We start from the raw sequence: 19869 nt of genomic DNA, 5'->3' as shown, positions 1-19869 counted from the left end.
ACTGGTGCAGAGGCAAAATACATGAGTGTTAGAAAATTTAAATATCCAGACACCTATGAAAACATGTGATAAATTCCTAAATTAACATAAAGACTATTTTATTTCTCTGAAATTTGAGAAATTAAAGCAGTATTTCTCTAAGCTTGGATATAACCAAAACAGCCAGTTTATAAGGTAACATGACAGAAAATACAAGTATTAGTGTGATATTAGAATTTGAAATAGTCAAGGAAGAGAGAACACTGGCCAAAGACAGACATGTGCTTTTAGACCACAGCTGCCCTGCAAAACATGCTGTGTTGATGGAAATATTCTCTATCTCTTCTGATATGGTTGCCATTAGCCACATGAGGCTACTGAGCCCTTTAAATGTGGCTAGTGTAACTGAAGAGCTGAATTTTAATTTTATTACTAATATAACATAAAAAAATAAAGCCTGAATTTATTTCAGTAAAAACAATTTTTGAAATTTTGAAATTGTTTTAGACTCACACAGAAGTTGCAAAAGTAGTAGAGAGAGTTCCTGTGTACTCTTCCTCCAGTTTCCTCCAAAGATAACATCCTACATCACATCACCATAGTACAATGAGCAAAACCAGGAATTGACATTGGTACCATTAACTGAACTACAGACTTTATTCAGATTTCACCAGTTTTACTTGCACTCACTCCTTCCCTCCTCCCTTCCTTCTACAATAATTACCACCACAATCAGGATACAGAACTGTCCCAACAACCCCCCAAACCCCTCCTATTACCCTATGACTTTATATACACTGTGACTATAAAGTTACAGTCACCCCAATCCTAACCCTGACAATCATGGATCTATTTTCCATCATTATAGTTTTGTTATTTCAAAAATGTTTTATGTATGGAATCATAAAGTATATAAACTTTTGATATTTTCTTCTCTCACTTAACAGAATGATTTTGAGGCATTCGCTTCACCACATGTATCAACAGTTCATTCCTTTCAATTGCTGAGTTGTATTCCATTGTGTGGATATACCACAGTTTGTTCACCCATTCACTCGTTCAAGGATATTTATGCTGTCTCCATTTTCTGGCTATTACAAATAAAACTGTTGTGAATCCTGGTGCACAGGTTTTTGTGTGAACATAGTTTTCATTTCTCTAGTGTAAATATAAGTCTGACTGTTGGGTTGTATGTTAAGTATATATATATATATATTTTAAGATTTTATTTTTTTAGAGAGACAGACAGGGAGCGTGAGTTGGGGGAGGAACAGAGGGAGAGAGAGAGGGACAAGCAGACTTCACTGAGCGGGAAGCCCCACACAGGGCTTAATCCCAGAACACCGAGATCATGACCTGAGCCAAAGTCAGACACTTAATCAAGTGAGTGACCCAGGCACCCCTTAAGTATATCTTTATAAGAAACTGCAAAACTGTTCACCTGAATAACTGTACCATTTTACATTCCTGCCAGAACAAGAGATATGGTTGGTTCCACATCCTTTTCAGCATTTGGCATTGTCAGTATTTTCTATTTTAGCCATTCTAATAGGTGTGTGCTGTTATCTCATTGTGGTTTTAACTTACATTTTCTTAATGTCTAATGATGTCGAACATCTTTTCTTGTGCTTACTGACCAGCCCCATATCTTCTTTGGAGAAGTGCTGTTTACATTTTTGCCCATTCTAATTAATTAATTAATTATAACTTAAAAAGCCGCATGTGGCTAGTAGCCACTATATTAAACAATGTAGTTCCAGATAATAGGAATGTAGCTTTCAGAAATGTTAAGACTTTAAAAGAAAACATGAAGGAAAAAAAGAAGGTATGGCAAAAATGAAGATTGGCAGGTTTTAAAAATGCAATTTGATGAATTTGCCATAAGTAACCTTACTGAGAAAAAAAAGTGGGAAGAAGAGTTAAAGAACTAATTGCAAATTTAGGTCTCTAAGTTAAAGTTTTGAAGGGACATAACTGGAAGAGGGAGGAAGCATATAACAAAGCCAAACCCGAAGGGGTGGCACCAATTTCAACGAGAAGCTTACAGTCTAAAATGATTTGAGCTTTTTATAAAAATGCCAAAGAGACCAAGATTACTTCCCCAGTATTTGGTTCAGATCTGTGAGTGTCAAATTCTCTTTTTATTCAGACCATGATTAACTGAGGCCCAACTGTCTAGCTGGAATCCTAGACATGGAAACTAATCCAACTAGTCTCAATCAGAGATAGATCATAGTCTATCTAATTCAGAACCACCACTCTATCTTGTGTCTCTAAGTGAAAGCCAGCCTACATGGGTTGAATCCCCACCCTGCCACTTACAGCTGTGTGGCCTTACATAAGCTGGTTAACTTCTGTCAGCCTCTTTCACCTGTAAAACAGAGATAATAACACTACCCATCTCACGAGGATTAAGTGAACATGTCAAATGCTTAGAACAAGGCTTACAACACAAGAAATGTTCAATCGCTGTTACTGGTATAAGTCACTCATCAAACATTTTCTAATCTGAGCCAGGCCCAAAATAATTCATTATGATGGCCCTGAGTGTACTTACTGTGTGAGGGCAATGAGAGAAGCAAGCACAGTGGGAATCAGGAGCACTAGGGTAGGGCTTCCGTTGTCCCCCATTTGCTCTCACAATTAATACACATTCTTTTCAGAAAAGTTAGAAAATGTTCATAAGTAAAAAACATTTTAATTACCCATTCAAAAATAACCAGTTAATGTTTTTATGGATATGTATCCTGACATTTTCTTATGAAAATTTATAAATGTATATTTTTTACAAAAGTGTGACCATACTGTGTATTTTAAAACTTACTTCAAACTAGCAATAGTCTCATGAATATACTTCCATGTCAGAACAGATCTAGATCATTTTTTTTTTTTGATTTATTTATTTCAGAGAGAGAGAGAGAAAACGCATGAGTGGGAGGGGCAGAGGGGAGAGGAAGACAGAATCTGAAGCAGACTCTGTGCTGAGCACAGAGCCCGACTGGGGCTTGATCTCACCACCATGAGTTCACAACCTGAGCCAAAACCAAGAGTTGGATGCTTAACTGACTGTGCCACCCAGGAGCCCCAGAGCGAAATCATTTTAATGGACATACAATATTTTACCATATGGATAAAATAATTCAGCCATCTACCACTGATATACAATTAGGTTACTTACTGTTTTTTTTGTTTTAAAATAAACAGTGATAAACATTCTTATACATACACTTTTCAGAGTTGTCTAGTTATCATCTTAGGATGTATTCCACGTAGTAGAATGCTGAGTCAAAAGGGGTATGTGTATGTATGCATACACATTTTAAAGGTTCTTAGATATATAAGGTCAGTCTTTCCTCCAGAAAAATGACAAATTTCTACTTCCAATATCAGGATAGGATCAGATCCATTTCCCCATGTTCTCCTTGAATGATACCACTCTTTAAATCTTTGCTAATTTGATAGATGAAAAAAAGGAAGTGCATTATTTTAAATTGTGCCTAAACATTGTTTTATTTACCTCACAGACATTTTGTGTTCATTTGTGAAGCCTTTCCTTCACGCTGTTGGCCTATTTTGAAAGAGAGCATCCAAATTTGACTGAAGAGTCAGGAAAGATTCCCCAAAGTAAGGAATGTACGCACCTAGTTTTGAAGGACCAATGAAAATTAAACAAAAAGGAAGGGAAGGGGGCGCCTGGGTGGCTCAGTCGGTTAAGTGTCTGCCTTTGGCTCAGGTCACGATCCCAGGGACCTGAGATCAAGGCCCTGCTCCACGGGGAGCCTGCTTCTCTCTCTCCCTCTGCTGCTCCCCCTGCTTGTACTCTCTCTCTCTGTGTCAAATAAATAAATAAAATCTTAAAAAAAAAAAAAGAAGGGAAGAATACTCTAGGTAGAGGGGAACATATAGGTGAAGGCTCAGAGGCCTAACATGGCACAGCTTTCAGAACTACAAGCAGTTCCAGTTGATTTCACTGGGGAGTAGAAAGCAAGAGGAGAGGAAACCAGGAGAGCAGCAGGAACTAGACCACAGACTGGCCTGTGTGCTAAATTAAGAGCCTGGACTTAATTCTGAAAACTACAGGTAAAACAAAGACCTTTTAGGCTGGGGAATAACAGGATGAAATTTATATTTTAGAAAGATCATTCTAGCAGCTGAGTGGAGGCATGGAAGTCAATTAGGAGACTACTGTAATAATCCATGCAAGAAGTGGTAAGAACCAAAACCAAGTAGGTGGCAGTAATTAACAAAGAGGAGGGCACTGATTAGATAGTCAAAGAGGAAGAATTCACAGAATAGGAGGAGAAAGTGAAAGGGAAGAATCCTGGGTTTCAGGCTTGGGTTTTGGGGGACTAGTGTTGCTACGCCCAACACAAACTTTTTGTTTTTGTTTTAAGGAAAGTGGCCATATAAAACAGAGAGTGTTATTCTGAATGTGTTGTTTGAAGAGGTTCCTGTGGAATATCCAAGTGGTGATGACTGGATGAAATGTGAATACAAACACCTGGAGGTCAGCAGAAAGAACTGGGTTGGTGATGCAGCACTGAGGTTACTCAGGGTGAGTGCACAAAGTGAGAAGAGCTCTGGGCTGAGGGCATAGCTGGGCTCACTGGCATTTCTGGGTTAAACAGAGGAACAGAATTCTTAGAGGGAACCTAAGAAGGAAGAGCCAAAAAGGTAACATGGAAACCAGGAGAAAGCAGTTTCAAAGAGGCTGAAGGAGAGACTCAAAATGGAGGTCACTAGTGTTGGATACTGCAGAGAGGTGAAGGCAAAACAAAAATTACCCATTGGGTTTGCTAATATGAAGGTCACTGGTAACCTTAGCAAGTGGAATTTCAAAGGAATCTGACTATGGAATAGTCCCAAAGACAGTGTATGAATAAGAGTGATATAGAATTAAAAATACCTGTCAACAATTAAGTCTAAAAGAACTCCTTCAATAAGTAAAAAAAAGTTCTAAATGATAAAAAAGCGTTGTATAATAGTTCGAACTTTTACTGTCTTAATGGCACATGAAATGAGTGTTTCACCATTTTTAAAAAAATTCCTTTGAGAGTGAGAGAGAGAGAGAATGAACACAAGCAGGGGGGAGGGTCAGAGGGAGAAGTAGAAGAAGACTCCCTGCTGAGCAGAGTGCCCGATGTGGGGTTCAATCCCAGGACCCCAGGATCATGACCTGAGCCAAAGGCAGACGCTTAACTAACTGAGACACCCAGGCGCCCCTCACCATCTTTGACCTGATGAAATATGCAGTACAGTTTTTCAGTCTAAACATCTGTTGTTTCAGAGGTAGAGAGCAAAATAGATTTCTCAGGAAATTACAGTTAATTATTCTGCATATTTACATTTATTCCACCTCAGGTCTTGTTATACACTGCTTGCCCACTTCCTAGGCCTTTTGTCTCTCCTTTCATCCCTACAAACTGCCTAAGTGGTTCATATACAATTTCAGAGTTCACTCAGCACTTACTATTTCTTCTACTTTAAGCAGTTTACAATTAGTCTAACAAGTATTTTCCAGTGGTTCCAGGTAGTCCTCCATAGAAAAGTGCTATATGGCCATTTCCGATGAAGTTGATTTGTTGTGAAACAAAGGTACAGAAGCAGCAGACAAGAAAAGTTAGAAGGGAAGAGAACTGGATTTTGAAAGATAAGAGCCTTACCAAGTGAAGAAGGGATTAAACTACACCTTACAAGCAAAAAGGAATTCTACAAAGGCACAGAGATATGAAAAGGGCTTGGGTGTGTTTGGAGAATTATAAGGAGCTTGATATTGCTGAAGTTAAAAATTGTACAGGATGGGTTTTACAGTTTTAACATATCCTCCAAACAGTAAGAATAAAAATAGAAATTTAAACTCCATATTCAAAGAACCTAAGAGACACCTGTAGCCCCAAATCACTATATATGAAGATAGAAAGCAGAAGCAGGAATGATAAATAAATGACTTACTAGAGTAGAGGAGGAAGGCATACTAATGGCAAGCAAACCAATTCACCCTGCATAACCTAATAAAGGCCTAGGTTTGGAAATGGGCTAGGACAGAAGAGTGAACATACGGGGATTGTTTGAAAGTCTGCAAAGGAATAGCCCTCCCTACTCACACGCCACAAACTCAGAACCAGAAAAGCACCAACCTCAGGGGCAGATAGAGAGGGTGGTAAAGACTGAAATTTGAGTAAAAGTCTATACTCTGAATAAGCCCACTTTCCCCAGCCCAGATCCAGGTCACTAAAAACCTCTAGCTCCCATTCCCCAATGTGGATTAAAGAATCCTTTACTGGAGATTAGAAATCCCATCTAACCACATGATCCCCTTAGAGTGAAACTCACTAACTGACAAATCCTACCCACAAACGGAGAGCTTCCTCTCAGCTTTTTAGAGCCTCACTTTTATTTTATTTTAAAGATGTTATTTATTTATGAGAGAGAGCGTGCACCAGCATGAACGAGGCGGGGTGGGGGGGAAGGTCAGGGGGTGTGGCGGGGCAGAGGGAGAGGGAGAAGCAAACTACCTGCAGGGGGGCTCCATCCCAGGACCCCGGGATCATGACCCCAGGGGAAGGCAGACGCTTAACCTACTGAGCCATCCAGGCACCCCCTCACTTTTATTTTAAGTCAATTTTATTTGGGCACTCGGGTGGCTCAGTCGGTTAAGTGACCATGACTCTTGATTTCAGCTCAGGTCCTGGGATGGAGTCCCGGGGTCAGGCTCACTGCTCAGTGGGGAGTCTGCTTCTCCCTCCCCCCCACCCCACTTGTGCACGTGCATGCACAGGAGCATGCTCTCTCTGTCAAATACATAAATCTTAAGAAAAAAAGAGTTAAATCAACTTTATTGATGTGTAATTTACATATAATAAAATGTACATATTAAGTATAAAATTCAATGAGATTTAAGAACCATGTAACCACTGCCCTAAAAAAGACAACATTTATGATACCCTAAAACTATCCCTGTGCCCTTTCCCAATCAACTCCCCTAACCTACAGTGTTTGACAACCACAGATCTGATTCCTATCACTATATATTAGTTTTGCCTGTTGTAGATCTTCATATGAATGTAATCATACAATATATATATACTTTTGAGTTTGGTTTCTCTCACTTAGCACAATGGTTTTGATATTCATCCATGTTAATGCATGGATTAGTTGTATATTCCTTTTTACTGCTTAGTAGGTACTTTACTAAATGAATGTATCAAAATTTATTTTCTCTGTTCACCAGCTGATGAATATTTGAGTCATTTCTGGTTTGGGTTGTTAATGAATTAAAGCTGCTATGAACATTCAAGTAAAAGTCTTTGTGGGTATATATTCATTTTTTCTGGGTAATTAACAGTGGAATTGCTGAGTCATGGCAAGTGTATGTTTAATTTTATAAAAACATGTAGAACTGTTTCCCAAAGTGGTTCTACCATTTCATATTCTCATCAACAACACCTGAGAGCTGTAGTGGCTCTATATCCTTTTGGATATTTGTCAGTTACTTTACTTTTACCCATTTTAGTGGGTATGAAGTGGTATCTCACTGTGAATTTAATTTGCATTTCCCTGATGACAATGATATTGAGAATTTTTTCATACGCTTTTTAACAATTGATACATATCTTCTTTTATGAAGCATTTATTCAACTCTTTTAGGCTGTCTTTGATTATTGTTCTAAAAATTCATTTGTGTATTTTAGCTATAAATATTATCTCATGGTCTTTAGCTTTCCTTTCATTTTCTTGGCAGTAACTTTTGAAAAGTAGGAGGTCTTAATCTTACTACTTTAAAATTTTTAATAATCCTAAATTTTAATAATCCAATGAATCAATTTTTCTTCTGTAGTTAATAGGCTGAATTTGAAGATCACCCAGCACCATTTGTTCAAAAGACTATCCTGTCCCCATGTTGGAGCCTTTGTTGAAAAACAACCATATATAGAGGTTTATTTCTGGATTCCTTACTCTTTTATCTTTATATACACCAATACCATTCTGTCTTAATTATTGTATTTTACATAAGTCTTAAAATATCTTTGACCCTTGAACAACCTGGGTTTGATCTATGTGGGTCCACTTAATATGCAGATATTTTTTCTTTAAAGATTTTACTTTTATTTATTCAGAGAGAGAGAGAGAGCATTTGAGGGAGAGGGAAGGAGAGAGAATCTCCAGCAGACTCCCCACTGAGCACAGAGCTCAACACAGGGCTTGATCCCACAACCTTGAGATCCTGACCTGAGCCAAAATTTAGAGTCGGACACTTAACCAACTGAGCCACCCAGGCGCCCCTGCAGATATTTTTCAAAAATATAGTGGAAAAAATGTTGATGATTTGTGACAATTTGAAAACCCTCACCAATGAACCACATAGTCTAGAAATACTGAAAAAACTAAGAAAAAGTTAGGTATGTCATGAATGCATAAAATAATATGTAGGTACTAGTCTACTTTATCATTTACTACCATAAAACATCCACAAATCAATTATAAAACATTAAAATTTATCAGAACTTACATATACAAACACAAACCATACATGGCGTTATTCCCAGTCAAGAGAAAAATAAACATAAATATGCAGTATTAAATCATAATTTCATAAAATTAACTATAGTACATACTGTACTACTATAATAATTTTGTAGTCACCTCCGGTTGCTATTGCAGAGAGCTCAAGTGTTACAAGCATCCACTTGAAACGCCATGTGACACTAATAATATCCATGAGAGTAGTTCCTCTCTCCAGTAAATTGCATACTGCAGTAAAAAGGGATCTCTATTAGTTCTTGCTATTAGTAAAGTTTTTGGAAAACCAAAAGTTATACTCAGATTTTCAGGTGCATGGAGGGTTGGTGCCCTTAATCCCCATGCTATTCTAGGGCCAACTGTAATAATGTAAATCCTTTTTTTTTTTTTTTTCAGAATTGTTTTGGCTATTCTAAGTCTTTTGTACTTCCATGTCAATTTTGGAATCAACTAGCCAATCTTCACAAAGAAAACCTGCTGGGATTCTGACTGAAATTTCATTGAATCTAAATCTCCATTTGTTAACACCCAAAGAACAAATAATCCAGTTAAGAAATGGGCAGAAGACATGAACAGACATTGCTCCAAAGAAGACATCCAAATGGCCAACAGACACATGAAAATATGCTCAACATCACTCGGCATCAGGGAAATACAAATCAAAACCACAAGGAGATAGCACCTCACACCAGTCAGAATGGCTAAAATTAACAAGTCAGGAAATGACAGATGTTGGCGAGGATGCGGAGATAGGGAACTCTCTTACACTGTTGGTGGGAATGCAACCTGGTGCAGCCACTCTGGAAAACAGCATGTAGGTTCCTCAAAAAGTTGAAAACAGAGCTACCCTATGACCCAGCAATTGCACTACTAGGGATTTACCCCAAAGATACAAATGTAGTGATCTAAGGGGCACCTGCCCCCCAATGCTTCTAACAGCAATGTCCACAATAGCCAAACTTAGGAAAGAGCCCAGATGTCCATCGACAGATGAATGGATAAAGAAGATGTGGTATATATATACAAAGGAGTACTATTCAGCCATCAAAAAAAAGAAATCTTGCCATTTGCAACGATGTGGATGGAACTAGAGGGCATTATGCTAAGTGAAATAAATCAGTCAGAGAAAGACAATTATCATATGATCTCACTCATGTGAGGATCATAGGGGAAGAGAGGAAAAAATAAAACAAGACGAAATCAGAAAGGGAGACAAAGCATAAGAGACTCTTAAGCATAGGAAGCAAACTGAGGGTTGCTGGAGGGAAGGAGGGTGGAGGGATGGGGTAACTGGGTGATGGACATTAAGGAGGACACGTGATGTAATGAGTGCTGGGTATTATATAAGACTGATGAATCACTGACCTCTACCTCTGAAACTAATAATACATTTTATATTAATGGAATTTAAATAAAAAATTAAAAGAATTAATAAATCTCCATTTGTTGACAACAATATCAAGTCTCTAATCCATGTAACCCATGAACATAATACAGCTCTCCGTCTATTTAGATGCTTTTTAATTTCCTTCAGCAACGTTTATGGGCCTTTCATTAAATTTATTCCCAAGTAATTCATGTTTTTTGATGCTAATGCAAATGATACTGTTGCTTTAATTTCATTTTCCATTTGTTTGTTGCTAATAAGTAGAAACATAGTTGATTTATATATATTGATCTTGTCACTTGCCACTCCATTAAATCCACTTATTATGGTATTTTTTGGGTAAATTCCTTGGGATTTTCTACATAAACAATCATGCTGTCTGAGAATAGAGATTGTTTTAGTTTTTCCTTTCCAATATTTACTGCCTTACTGCCTACTACACTAGCTAGGATCTCCAGAACAATATTGAATAGAAGTGGTTGGTTCAGAAATCCTTGCCTTATACACAATCTTAGGGAAAAGTATTCTATCTTTCACCATTAAGTATGATTAAGCTGCAGGTTTTTTGATACTCTACCAGATTGAAAAGTTCTCTTCCATTATTAGTTTGTTAAGAGTTTTAAAAAATCTCACATGGTCGTTTAATTTGGTCATATACTTATTCTGCATTTATTGAGATGATCACATAATTTTTACCCTTCATTTTGTTAATGTGGTGAAAAGGGGGTGAAAGAACTGAAATTTATATTAGGACGGTGAGACATAATGTTTAAAATAAATGAATGATGAATCTGCAATATATGCATTTATAAATATTGAGGCAAATAATGAAAGAAATAGTTAAGAAAAAATTCACATCTCCGAGGAGCAGGCCAACTTGGGAGTGGAAACTGATATTTTTTAGAAGTCTCAAGCACTGACACTTTAAAATGAGAATTAATATGCAATATTTGATAACAAATTTTTTTAATTTAACAAAATTAAAAACAGGTTCTAGAGATGTGAAGATAAGGTTAGGATGATTATTGTGTACTACGGCCGGGGAGCAAGGGCACAGGGGAGATAAATGCAGCTTCAGGCATGGGTTGTTTCGGTGGGGTATCCAGAAGGTATTTCCCATGCAGATGGATATACTTGGCAGGGAAAAGATAGGAGTTGAAATAAAGATTTGGGAATAAGCACCAGATTTTGTGGTTTGTGCTCAAGACTGATCATGCACACGGTAAGAAAAGAGTCAAGGGCAAAACTCTGAGGAAGGCTGCCATGTATGGGGTAGGGAGGAGAAGGATGCAAAGAAGGAGACAGAGAATGAATTTTCAAAGGTCAGGAAGAAAACCAGCCCAGAAAACACAGAAGTCAAGGGAGAAAAATATTTCATTCTTTCAACAGGCTGAATTCCAAAGACTTTGTGTACCAACGAACAGAGTTGTACTTCTTTTTTTTTTTTTTTAGATTTTATTTATTTATTTGACAGAGAGAGACACAGTGAGAGAGGGAACACAAGCAGGGGGAGTGGGAGAGGGAGAAGCAGGCTTCCTGCAGAGCAGGGAGCCCGATGCGGGGCTCGATCCCAGGACCCTGGGATCATGACCTGAGCTGAAGGCAGACGCTTAACGACTGAGCCACCCAGGCGCCCCAAGAGTTATACTTTTCTTTTACAGGTGTTTCTCCCTAATTTCATGGAGAAATTTGGGAAGTTAAAACTTTAAACAACATACATGTAACGATGGAAAACAGAGAATGGTGTTACACATATTTTTTATGTTCCTATTTATGTGTTCTGTTTCAGGAAACATCTGCAGCAGAGAGTATGAGGTACAGAACTTCCACAGCTTATCTCAACTGCTGAAAGGATTCAAGAAGAAAATGATCAACAGAAATCACAGACACAAAAGAAAATTGGCTAAATATCCATGTCACTTAGATGGGACATGTGAAGACACAGAAGAGGAAAAATTATAGAAAAATGCCTAAAAATTTATTTAACAGAGTACACAAGGTGTGATGATTCAGAAGTAATGAGTCATTTAGAAATAATAAAACTATCAGTTTGCCTGGAAAACCCAGGCAATCTTTGGTGGATGACTCAGTATGGAAACTGATCCCAAGAGAACAATTTAGAGGCATACAAAAACACATACCATTGAACTACTTTACTTGTAGGATAAAAAAGGAGACCTGGAATATTTTATTTGTTGTGTTCACTTCAAAAACAGGTGAGAAAATAAATTAAGAAATTTCTTAGAAGGGAAGATATTTCTGATGCTCAAAGAAACCGTATATGTGAATATGAAACAACAAATTAATGCTTTAGGTTTAGGGCTAATGTCTTAATAATTAGACTAAAAGTAAGATAAGAACATCTCAGCAGCAGACCTAATTTGAGCACATGGGAATTAGAAAGAGCTTAAAAATCTACCTTTATTTTTACTCCAGTGGAGGAAAGGAAATGTGGCTGAGGGGAAAAGCACCAGGTGGGCAGTCAGGAGCTCCCCATCCCAGCTTTGCTTTGTACTGACCAGCTCAGTAAGTTGGTCAAGTTGCTTCCTTCACTGGTATTTGACCTTCTCTTCTAGAAAAACAGGACAAAAGTTGGCCCCGGGGTCTAGAAAACTGAGGAAAACCAAATTTTTTTCCTGTTTTGAATTAGGAAAGAGCTATATTTTACAAAAGCTATTTTGTATTATTTGATGCAGGAAGAAGCACAGTGAACTAGCTACTAATTTTTAATGCATGTAATTTTCAAAGCTACCGATTTCCCTGAGTAGTAGCTCTGGAAGGAAAATTTATAGGCTAAAGTTTTAACCTCTTTATAATTTTAAAAAATTCTCTATTATATATTCTAAAACATCAACAACAGTTCTCTCTGTTGGTAGTATTTTAAGTTCCTTTAATTCAACTATTTTCCTTTTCTAAGTCTTCTTCTTATTTTGGAGGAGGTCATATAAAATTCAAATCACATCCTACACATAAAAATCATTTGACACTTCAGAAGAATATAAATTCAATACAATTTGAGAGCCAGGTATTCTTCAAGATGGGGGAACTAAGAATTCAGTGATTTTGCCTCAAACAGCTTATAACACGAGTAGGCAGAGAAAGAAGATACCTAACCTTTTATCAAGAAATACATCCCAGAGAGGAAGATTGCCAGGCACAGTCCTAGAGCAGAGCAGTAGTTGGCTATAGGAAGAAAGGGAAAAATGCCTTCCCGCAAGGCGCGGGAAGTAGCATGAGATGTCTGAGGAGCTACCAAGAGTTTGGTATTATTTCGGGGTCAAGTTTGAAGACAGCCTTTGAGGCACCACAGCTGAAGGGATGTAGAGGCAACAGAGAGCCCTTGAGAGGTTGAGGGAATGAAGGGACAAGGTCAGATTTACATTGTAGGCCTATCACTTGGTAAAGCACTGGGGAGGACAGACTTGGAGAAGCAAGACCAAAGCTAGGTAGATCAGGGAGAAGGCCTCTGCAGAGTCTGGAAGAGAAATCAGTGAGGCTATAAATGGAAGGCAGCTCAGAAGCTTAAATGACTAACCCATGATCACAAATCTATAAGCAGGATCTGAACATAAGTTTTTTATCTTTAAATCCCATGCTTTTCTACATCCCTGTCCAAGCACAAATTCTAGTCAAAGTTGATGAGATATTAAATTCATTTTTCTTAAGTAAATTATGGATCTTAAGAGACTTTAATCATTAATGCATATTAAGTACCCCAAATGTTCAGGGCATTACAGAAAATAAACAAAGCTCTTGTCTTGTAGGAACTTATGGGATAAAAGAAATGAGACAAAAAGAATAGATCAATTTATTCAAGGGGTATTTATTGAGGCACTCCTGGGCCCTGATGAAGATCACATTCTAGTGATAGTTTCTTTTAGAACATCATTTTTACATCTCCCTTTCTTTCCCTGACAAGTTTATTTTGGTACAAGTTAGCAGAGAGGCGCTTCAGAGCCAAGGGGGCAATTCTAGAAGATGACCAGGAACATGGGGTAAAATAAATGGAAGCATGGGTTGGGGGAAACTTTGCTTGAATGGGATGATAAGAGAATAGGAAAAAATCCCAAAGGATGGAATGGCTGGAAGAAAGCTGGGGAGGGGCCTGAATTGCCTTCAATGCAATTTGGATTTGACAGATCAAAGTTGTTGCTTATTTTTTTAACAACAGTTTTAATCTTTATAAAAGTAATGACTATAGAAATAAAACATACCTGCTGCAAAAAGAGAGAGAGGGTGCACATGATTAACACAAAGAGGGGGAAAAAAAAGGATCACACCTAGAGGGAGTATCAATGTGAACATTTTTGTAAATGTCCTTTTTTGGCTTTAGACATACATATACAAGTAAACAGACACGAGGATTTTTGTGAATTTTTTTGTTTTTCAGAAACAAAAGTGAGAATTATAGTTTATTACCTGTTTTTTCCACTTAATATAGGGAAACATCTTTTTATAAAAACAAAAGCTACATCATACATCTTATATACATTGTCTGGATATACCAAATTTACTTATTCAATTCTCTATTAAGGCAGTTAGGATGTATGATAAGTAAGGTACAGAAAGGAAGCAAGCAAATGATAAAATAGACTTTAGCTGTAGCAGCATTTTGAATATTCCAAAGGTGGAAAGAGATAAGACATATGGGAGCTCATGAGATTTTAGTGGTCCAGACATAAGATGAATAATGTCTGAATCTGGAATTCTTTGTGGATGAAAAATTTCCAAAAGGGGAACAACAACAAAAAAAAGAGACTGCAACCCAACACACACTAAAAATGAAGTAATTTCAAATCTTCACATCTGCAGAACAGATAAAATGTCAAAGAAAGCACTCAGACAACTTAAAACAGCAGAGGGACTGCCAGGGAAAAACCAATTGCTGGTCTAGTGGTCATCCATAACCACAGCTTTCCAAGGAGGTGACAGAGCCCTCCAAATTGTGCTCTAATAGACAGTGCACTGAGCCTTTCTTGTGAGATGCTGGGGGCCTTAAGACGTCATGTATCCTCTCTGGGCCTCCATTTTCTCGTGTTCAGGCAGGCTCTGTAAGTTGCAAACTATACTTGTCAGAGTTCCCTTGAAAGCTGCCAATACTAGGCATTTCCCACTGCAACCAGAATAGCTCTGCTTTCATCTGTTTTATATATTGGATCTCCAAAAAATATTTTATTTGGAAAAAAAAAAGAGTTCCACAGCTAAAAAATTCACTTAACATCACAGGATTAAAGAAACATAACAATCGGGGCACCTGGTTGCCACAGTTGGTTAGGTGTCCAACTCTTGGTCTCAGCTCAGGTCGTGAGATGGAGCTCTGCGTTGGGCTCCCCGCTCAGTGTGGAGTCTGCTTGGGTTTCTCTCTCCTTCTCCCTCCCTCTTGCACTCTCCCTAAAATAAATAAATATTTTTTTAAAAAGAAACATAACATTCACCCTTCAGATTATGTATTAATCACAAATGTAAAAATGTAAACTGGTAATGGAGGGATGTGAAAGTCATCACCTTAACACCCTCATTAAACATAGCATCACTAACTGTGGGACAAAAAAATAGTATGTACCTCTCTCAATATGATGAATGTGAAGATCAAAGTATCACAGGGTTTTCTTGTCAGAAATATTTAGCTTTAACTGACCTTTTAGATCTAATGTCCAGGAAATACAGGCAGTAGAGAAATATGTTACTACCATGAGGAAATGGGAAATTCAAGATATGGATCATTTTAAAGACAGTTGGCCTGGTCTCTTCAATAAATCAGTATCATGAGAGGAAACGTGTGGAGATGAGCTGGGGGAAAAGGAGCTGGAAGAAACACCAACTGCAAAGTAGGCTCTGAGGTGGGAGCACCTCAGAGTGCACAGTAAGAATGCCACTGTGACTAAGACTGACTTTTGCTAGGTGAGATGGGGAGCTACTGAAGAACTCTGAGCAGAAAAATGACATGATCTGACTTACTTTTTAACAAGATCATTCTAGTTGGTTACTCTGATAAGAATAGACTACTGGGGATAGGAGAGAAAGCAGGGACACCAAAAAGGAGGCAAATATTCCTGGAAAAATCCAGGCAAAACACAATGCTGGTTTGGGCCAGGTGGTAGCAGGGGAAGAGTGAGAAATAGATTCTGGATATAACCTGAAACAAGAGTCAATGGAACAGATGTGTGGGTTTTGTGGAAAAGAGGGAGGTCAAGATGAGTTTATGAGTTGATTTTAAAAACTGTTGTTGTTTTGTCTTTGTTTTTGCTTGAACAACTAGAAGAAGACTGACGTTAACTGAGACTGGGAAGACTGCAGGAAGAACAGATTTGTTGGTAGGAGAGACAGTGGTGGTGGTACGGTCAGTAGTTCAGTTTGGGATATTATTTTTGAGATGCCTGTTAGACACTCAGGTAAAGATATGCAGAATGTTGTTGGAGAATCAAGTGTAAACTTTAGGGGAGAGATTGGGGCTGATGCAAATTTTGAGTCATATTTAAAGCCTTGAGCCTAGAGGAGATGATCAAGGGAGAGAATACAGAAAGAAAAGAGAAAGAAATATATAGAAATATTTATTTTATAATAAATCATATTCTGTAAGATTCTATACAATTCTATATTTTATATAGGGATATAGAAAAAAACATCCAAAGCCTGAGCCCTGGGGTATTCAAACATGCAGAGCAGGAGTATATAATGGAACTTTCTGTGATGATGAAATATCTATATCTGTGCCATTCAACAGGTAGCCACTAATTTAAATAAGTACACGTAGCTAATGGCTACAGTACTGGATAGTACAGACCTAGAGTTTGGGGAAGTTACGAGGAATCAGCAGAGAAGACTGAGAAGAAGTGGCCAGAGAGGGAGGGTCCATGGGTCTCCCATGTTTCTGCATACATTGCAGGTGAGGCACTGACTATCTTGACAGTCAGTGATATGATATCAGAAGCCAAGTGAAGAGGGTGTTTCAAGAAGAGCATGATCAATTCTGCTCCTGAGTGTTAAGTCAGATAACTGAGAAACGACAGATGTGGACGTCATGAGTAACTGGTAAGAGCAGTTTTGATGGAATTGTGGGGGCAGAAATCTGTTTGGCTTGGGTATAAAAAAGAAATGCAAAGAGAAAAACTAGCAACGAAGTACAGACAACTCTTTTAAGTTTTGCCGTGAAGTTTAAATGAAAATAGACATAGGAGAAAGTGGTGTCCATGAAGATTGTTTTTTTTTTTTTTAAGATTTATTTATTTGAGAGAGAGAGAGAGTGAGAGAGCACAAGTGGGGTGAGGGACAGAGGGAGAAGCAGACTCCCCGCTGAGCAGGGAGCCCGATGTGGGACTCGATCCCAGGACCCTGGGATCATGACCTGAGCCGGAGGCAGACGCTTAACCCACTGAGCCATCCAGGCACCCGACAAGGATTATTTTGAAGAGGGGAGAAATAAAAGCATATTTTCTCATGTATAAGACAGTGATTAAGAAGAGGGGAAAACTGATATGAAAGAAAGAATTATGAAGCACTTAGGCTGATTCTTTCACAGCAATGAGAAAGAAAGAGTATATGAATACTGCTGCAGATAGTGGGCAGCTGGAGTGCTAAAAGCCTGTGAAAGCTCTTTTTTTCCTGTTTCTTTTCTGAAAGAGAAAGCAAGGTCATCGGTTGAAAGTGACAAATGGGGAGGGGATGGTGAAGACATGAAGAGACTGAAGACATGCAACAGTCATTTAGGAGGAGATGAAATAGAAAATGACTGTGGAAATCTAGTATGATTGCCAAGCAACATTATGGGTCCACTTGAATGGTCATTAACTGAATGCAAGCTCAGTAGCATGGTTTTACAGGAATGGACTAGGCAAAGACCTGGATTTAATCAGTACTATAGTTTAGCCAGGCAAGGCTTGCTGAAGTGAGAGAAAGGCAAAGGAATTAAGGATGTATGCAAGGGACATATGATAACAACTGATGATGGAATCTAAGCCTCTACCCTATCTCCTGGAATCCTAACCTTTCCACTGAGCCCTATGGGACTCGTAGGTGGATAGCAGCAAAAACCTCCTATCCCGGACCTCTTCTTGAAAGCCTTCCTTTTCCTTCTTATTCAAACTGAAACTGGGCTCTGGGCTTTCCCCTGAGGATGCTGATTTCCCTGTAGCCCTCTCTTTTTCTCTTCCATACCCTTCAGACATGAGGCCTGGTAAGTGCCTTTCTGCTTCCTTATTGCAACTTCCAGTGCATTATCCCTCCACCCTCTCCCCAAATCCCCTGCTTTGAGTCATGTATCATTAGGCTCTACCACCCACTATCCTTCCTTATTGTGGTATTTAAGTCTCCCTTTTATTCCTTGATGAGTTTAGCCTTTTGGCTCACTGTCACTCAATACTATTTCTGTTATATTCTAATTGATTTCTACATCAAATAGATAATCCATCTGCTATCCTGGCCTCTTAGTTTCTTGACCTTTTCTCCACAATGATAATTTTGTTGATATTGTTTTCTACCCTGATTCAGCCACTTTTTCCCATGGTCATACCTTAAGCCTTTAGAACATCTAAAAGTATATTTTAATAACCATGTACCTGAAGGAGTATCTTTTACCAAAAATTTACTCTGAGTTCAGAGTAAGACCACCACTCTGCAGGCCCCCACTGACAGAGTCGAGGGAATGGTCATACATCAGGCACAAGACTACCTCTGTAGCAATTCATGCTACCGTTAACAACAGGTAACAAGGAACAGAAGAAAGGAAGAACTAGGTATGCTTCCTCTTTTTGGCCTCTTATCTTGGGCTTGTATTCCTTAGATGAGAGGGAGAGGAATGTGTGAAGGGCAGGGGTAGAGGCAGAGGCATGCTGCTATGGTGACTGACCCTTCTTATACTGGGTTAAAGGGAAGATTAATATTACATTATCATTTTTAAAGTATTTCTAGGCAAGGTATTGTGCTGAGCACTTAAATGCATTATCTAATTTAATTCTTATGCCAACATTGAGGTTAATGTTACCTCCATTCCACAGATGAAGAAACTGAGGCTAAGAGAAGTTAAAAAAAACGGATCTGGGCCCAGGTTTCTTGAACATTAAAACCCCTCTGTCCCATACCGTATCCATATCAAGACTGAAGGAGCTGGGCTGGTCAGTACCTGAGTCCCTGCCATAATCCCAGATTTCCCGATTTCTAGGCAAAGTATTATCTCGAAATCTTAGTAGGCATTAAGAAGAAGAAAGGAAGAACAGAAGGAAGGAAGGAAGGAAGGAAGGAAGGAAGGATACAGAACACTGAAGTTACTGTAGTAACCTGAATAGAAAAAACAAGGTTTTTTTTTTAGCCCTGATATTGTTTTTTTTAGGAAGCTTGAAAACCAAATAAATTTATTAGCGAGTGATGAAATTGTGACACATAAAATAGGCATATAAAAGAAAATCATAACAGATAAAGTTAATGGAGTAAAATTTAAAGTCAGACTCATAAAACCAATGAATAAAATTAATGCTACCTATCTGAACTTCAGACTATAAGTATATTACCAGACTATAAGTATATTACTGTAAGTATACTACCAAACTTTATAAGCATAATTAAGACAGCGAGCTTGTTCAACAATAACAATAAAACTGATTGAGACATAATTAAAAGCATATTCACAAAAGGCATCATATCCAGAAATAGAACTATATACAAGACATGCCATAATGCCACAAATAAAGCATAATTTTTTTTTTCAGAACAAGTGACCTGTGAGATTAAATCAACAGGAGGGATATGGAAAATGCAGAAGATTCTAAATGTGGAAGAGCTGCAAATATAAGGGCAAGAAAAAAAAATTTAACTTAAAAACAGAAGAGTGAAATAGATTTGGAGAAAACACATAAATACAAAGACACAGTGCAAAGATTCTCTGAATAGAAGAAACGTGGAAATAATTTCCATTTATTCATAAAGTATTTATTAGGCATTTATAGCACTGCTATAGTTTCTCAGGAAGGGGATGATAGGATTTGGGTGGC

The 19869-nt window shown here is 38.1% G+C and overlaps 1 protein-coding gene across 7 annotated transcripts in view; it reads right to left on the bottom strand.

Moving 5' to 3' along the window:
* PPP2R3A (protein phosphatase 2 regulatory subunit B''alpha) overlaps positions 1 to 19869 on the bottom strand; it is a 200632-nt gene that overhangs the window by 156210 nt on the left and 24553 nt on the right. For 4 of the 7 annotated variants that reach the window (XM_081826702.1, XM_081826717.1, XM_081826711.1 and 1 more), the window contains one exon: positions 15141 to 15277. The exons of the other annotated variants lie outside the window; for them this stretch is intronic. The gene's annotated coding sequence lies outside the window, so the exon portion shown is untranslated. The remainder of the gene's footprint in view (positions 1 to 15140; positions 15278 to 19869) is intronic. 7 annotated transcript variants of the gene reach the window in all.

This window comes from Leptonychotes weddellii, chromosome 1 (assembly GCF_054177405.1).
Source record: "Leptonychotes weddellii isolate Sample4059 chromosome 1, ASM5417740v2, whole genome shotgun sequence".
NCBI lineage: Eukaryota > Metazoa > Chordata > Mammalia > Carnivora > Phocidae > Leptonychotes > Leptonychotes weddellii.
The sequence above is the reverse complement of the archived record's forward strand: the minus strand, read 5'-3'. Positions and strand labels throughout refer to the sequence as shown.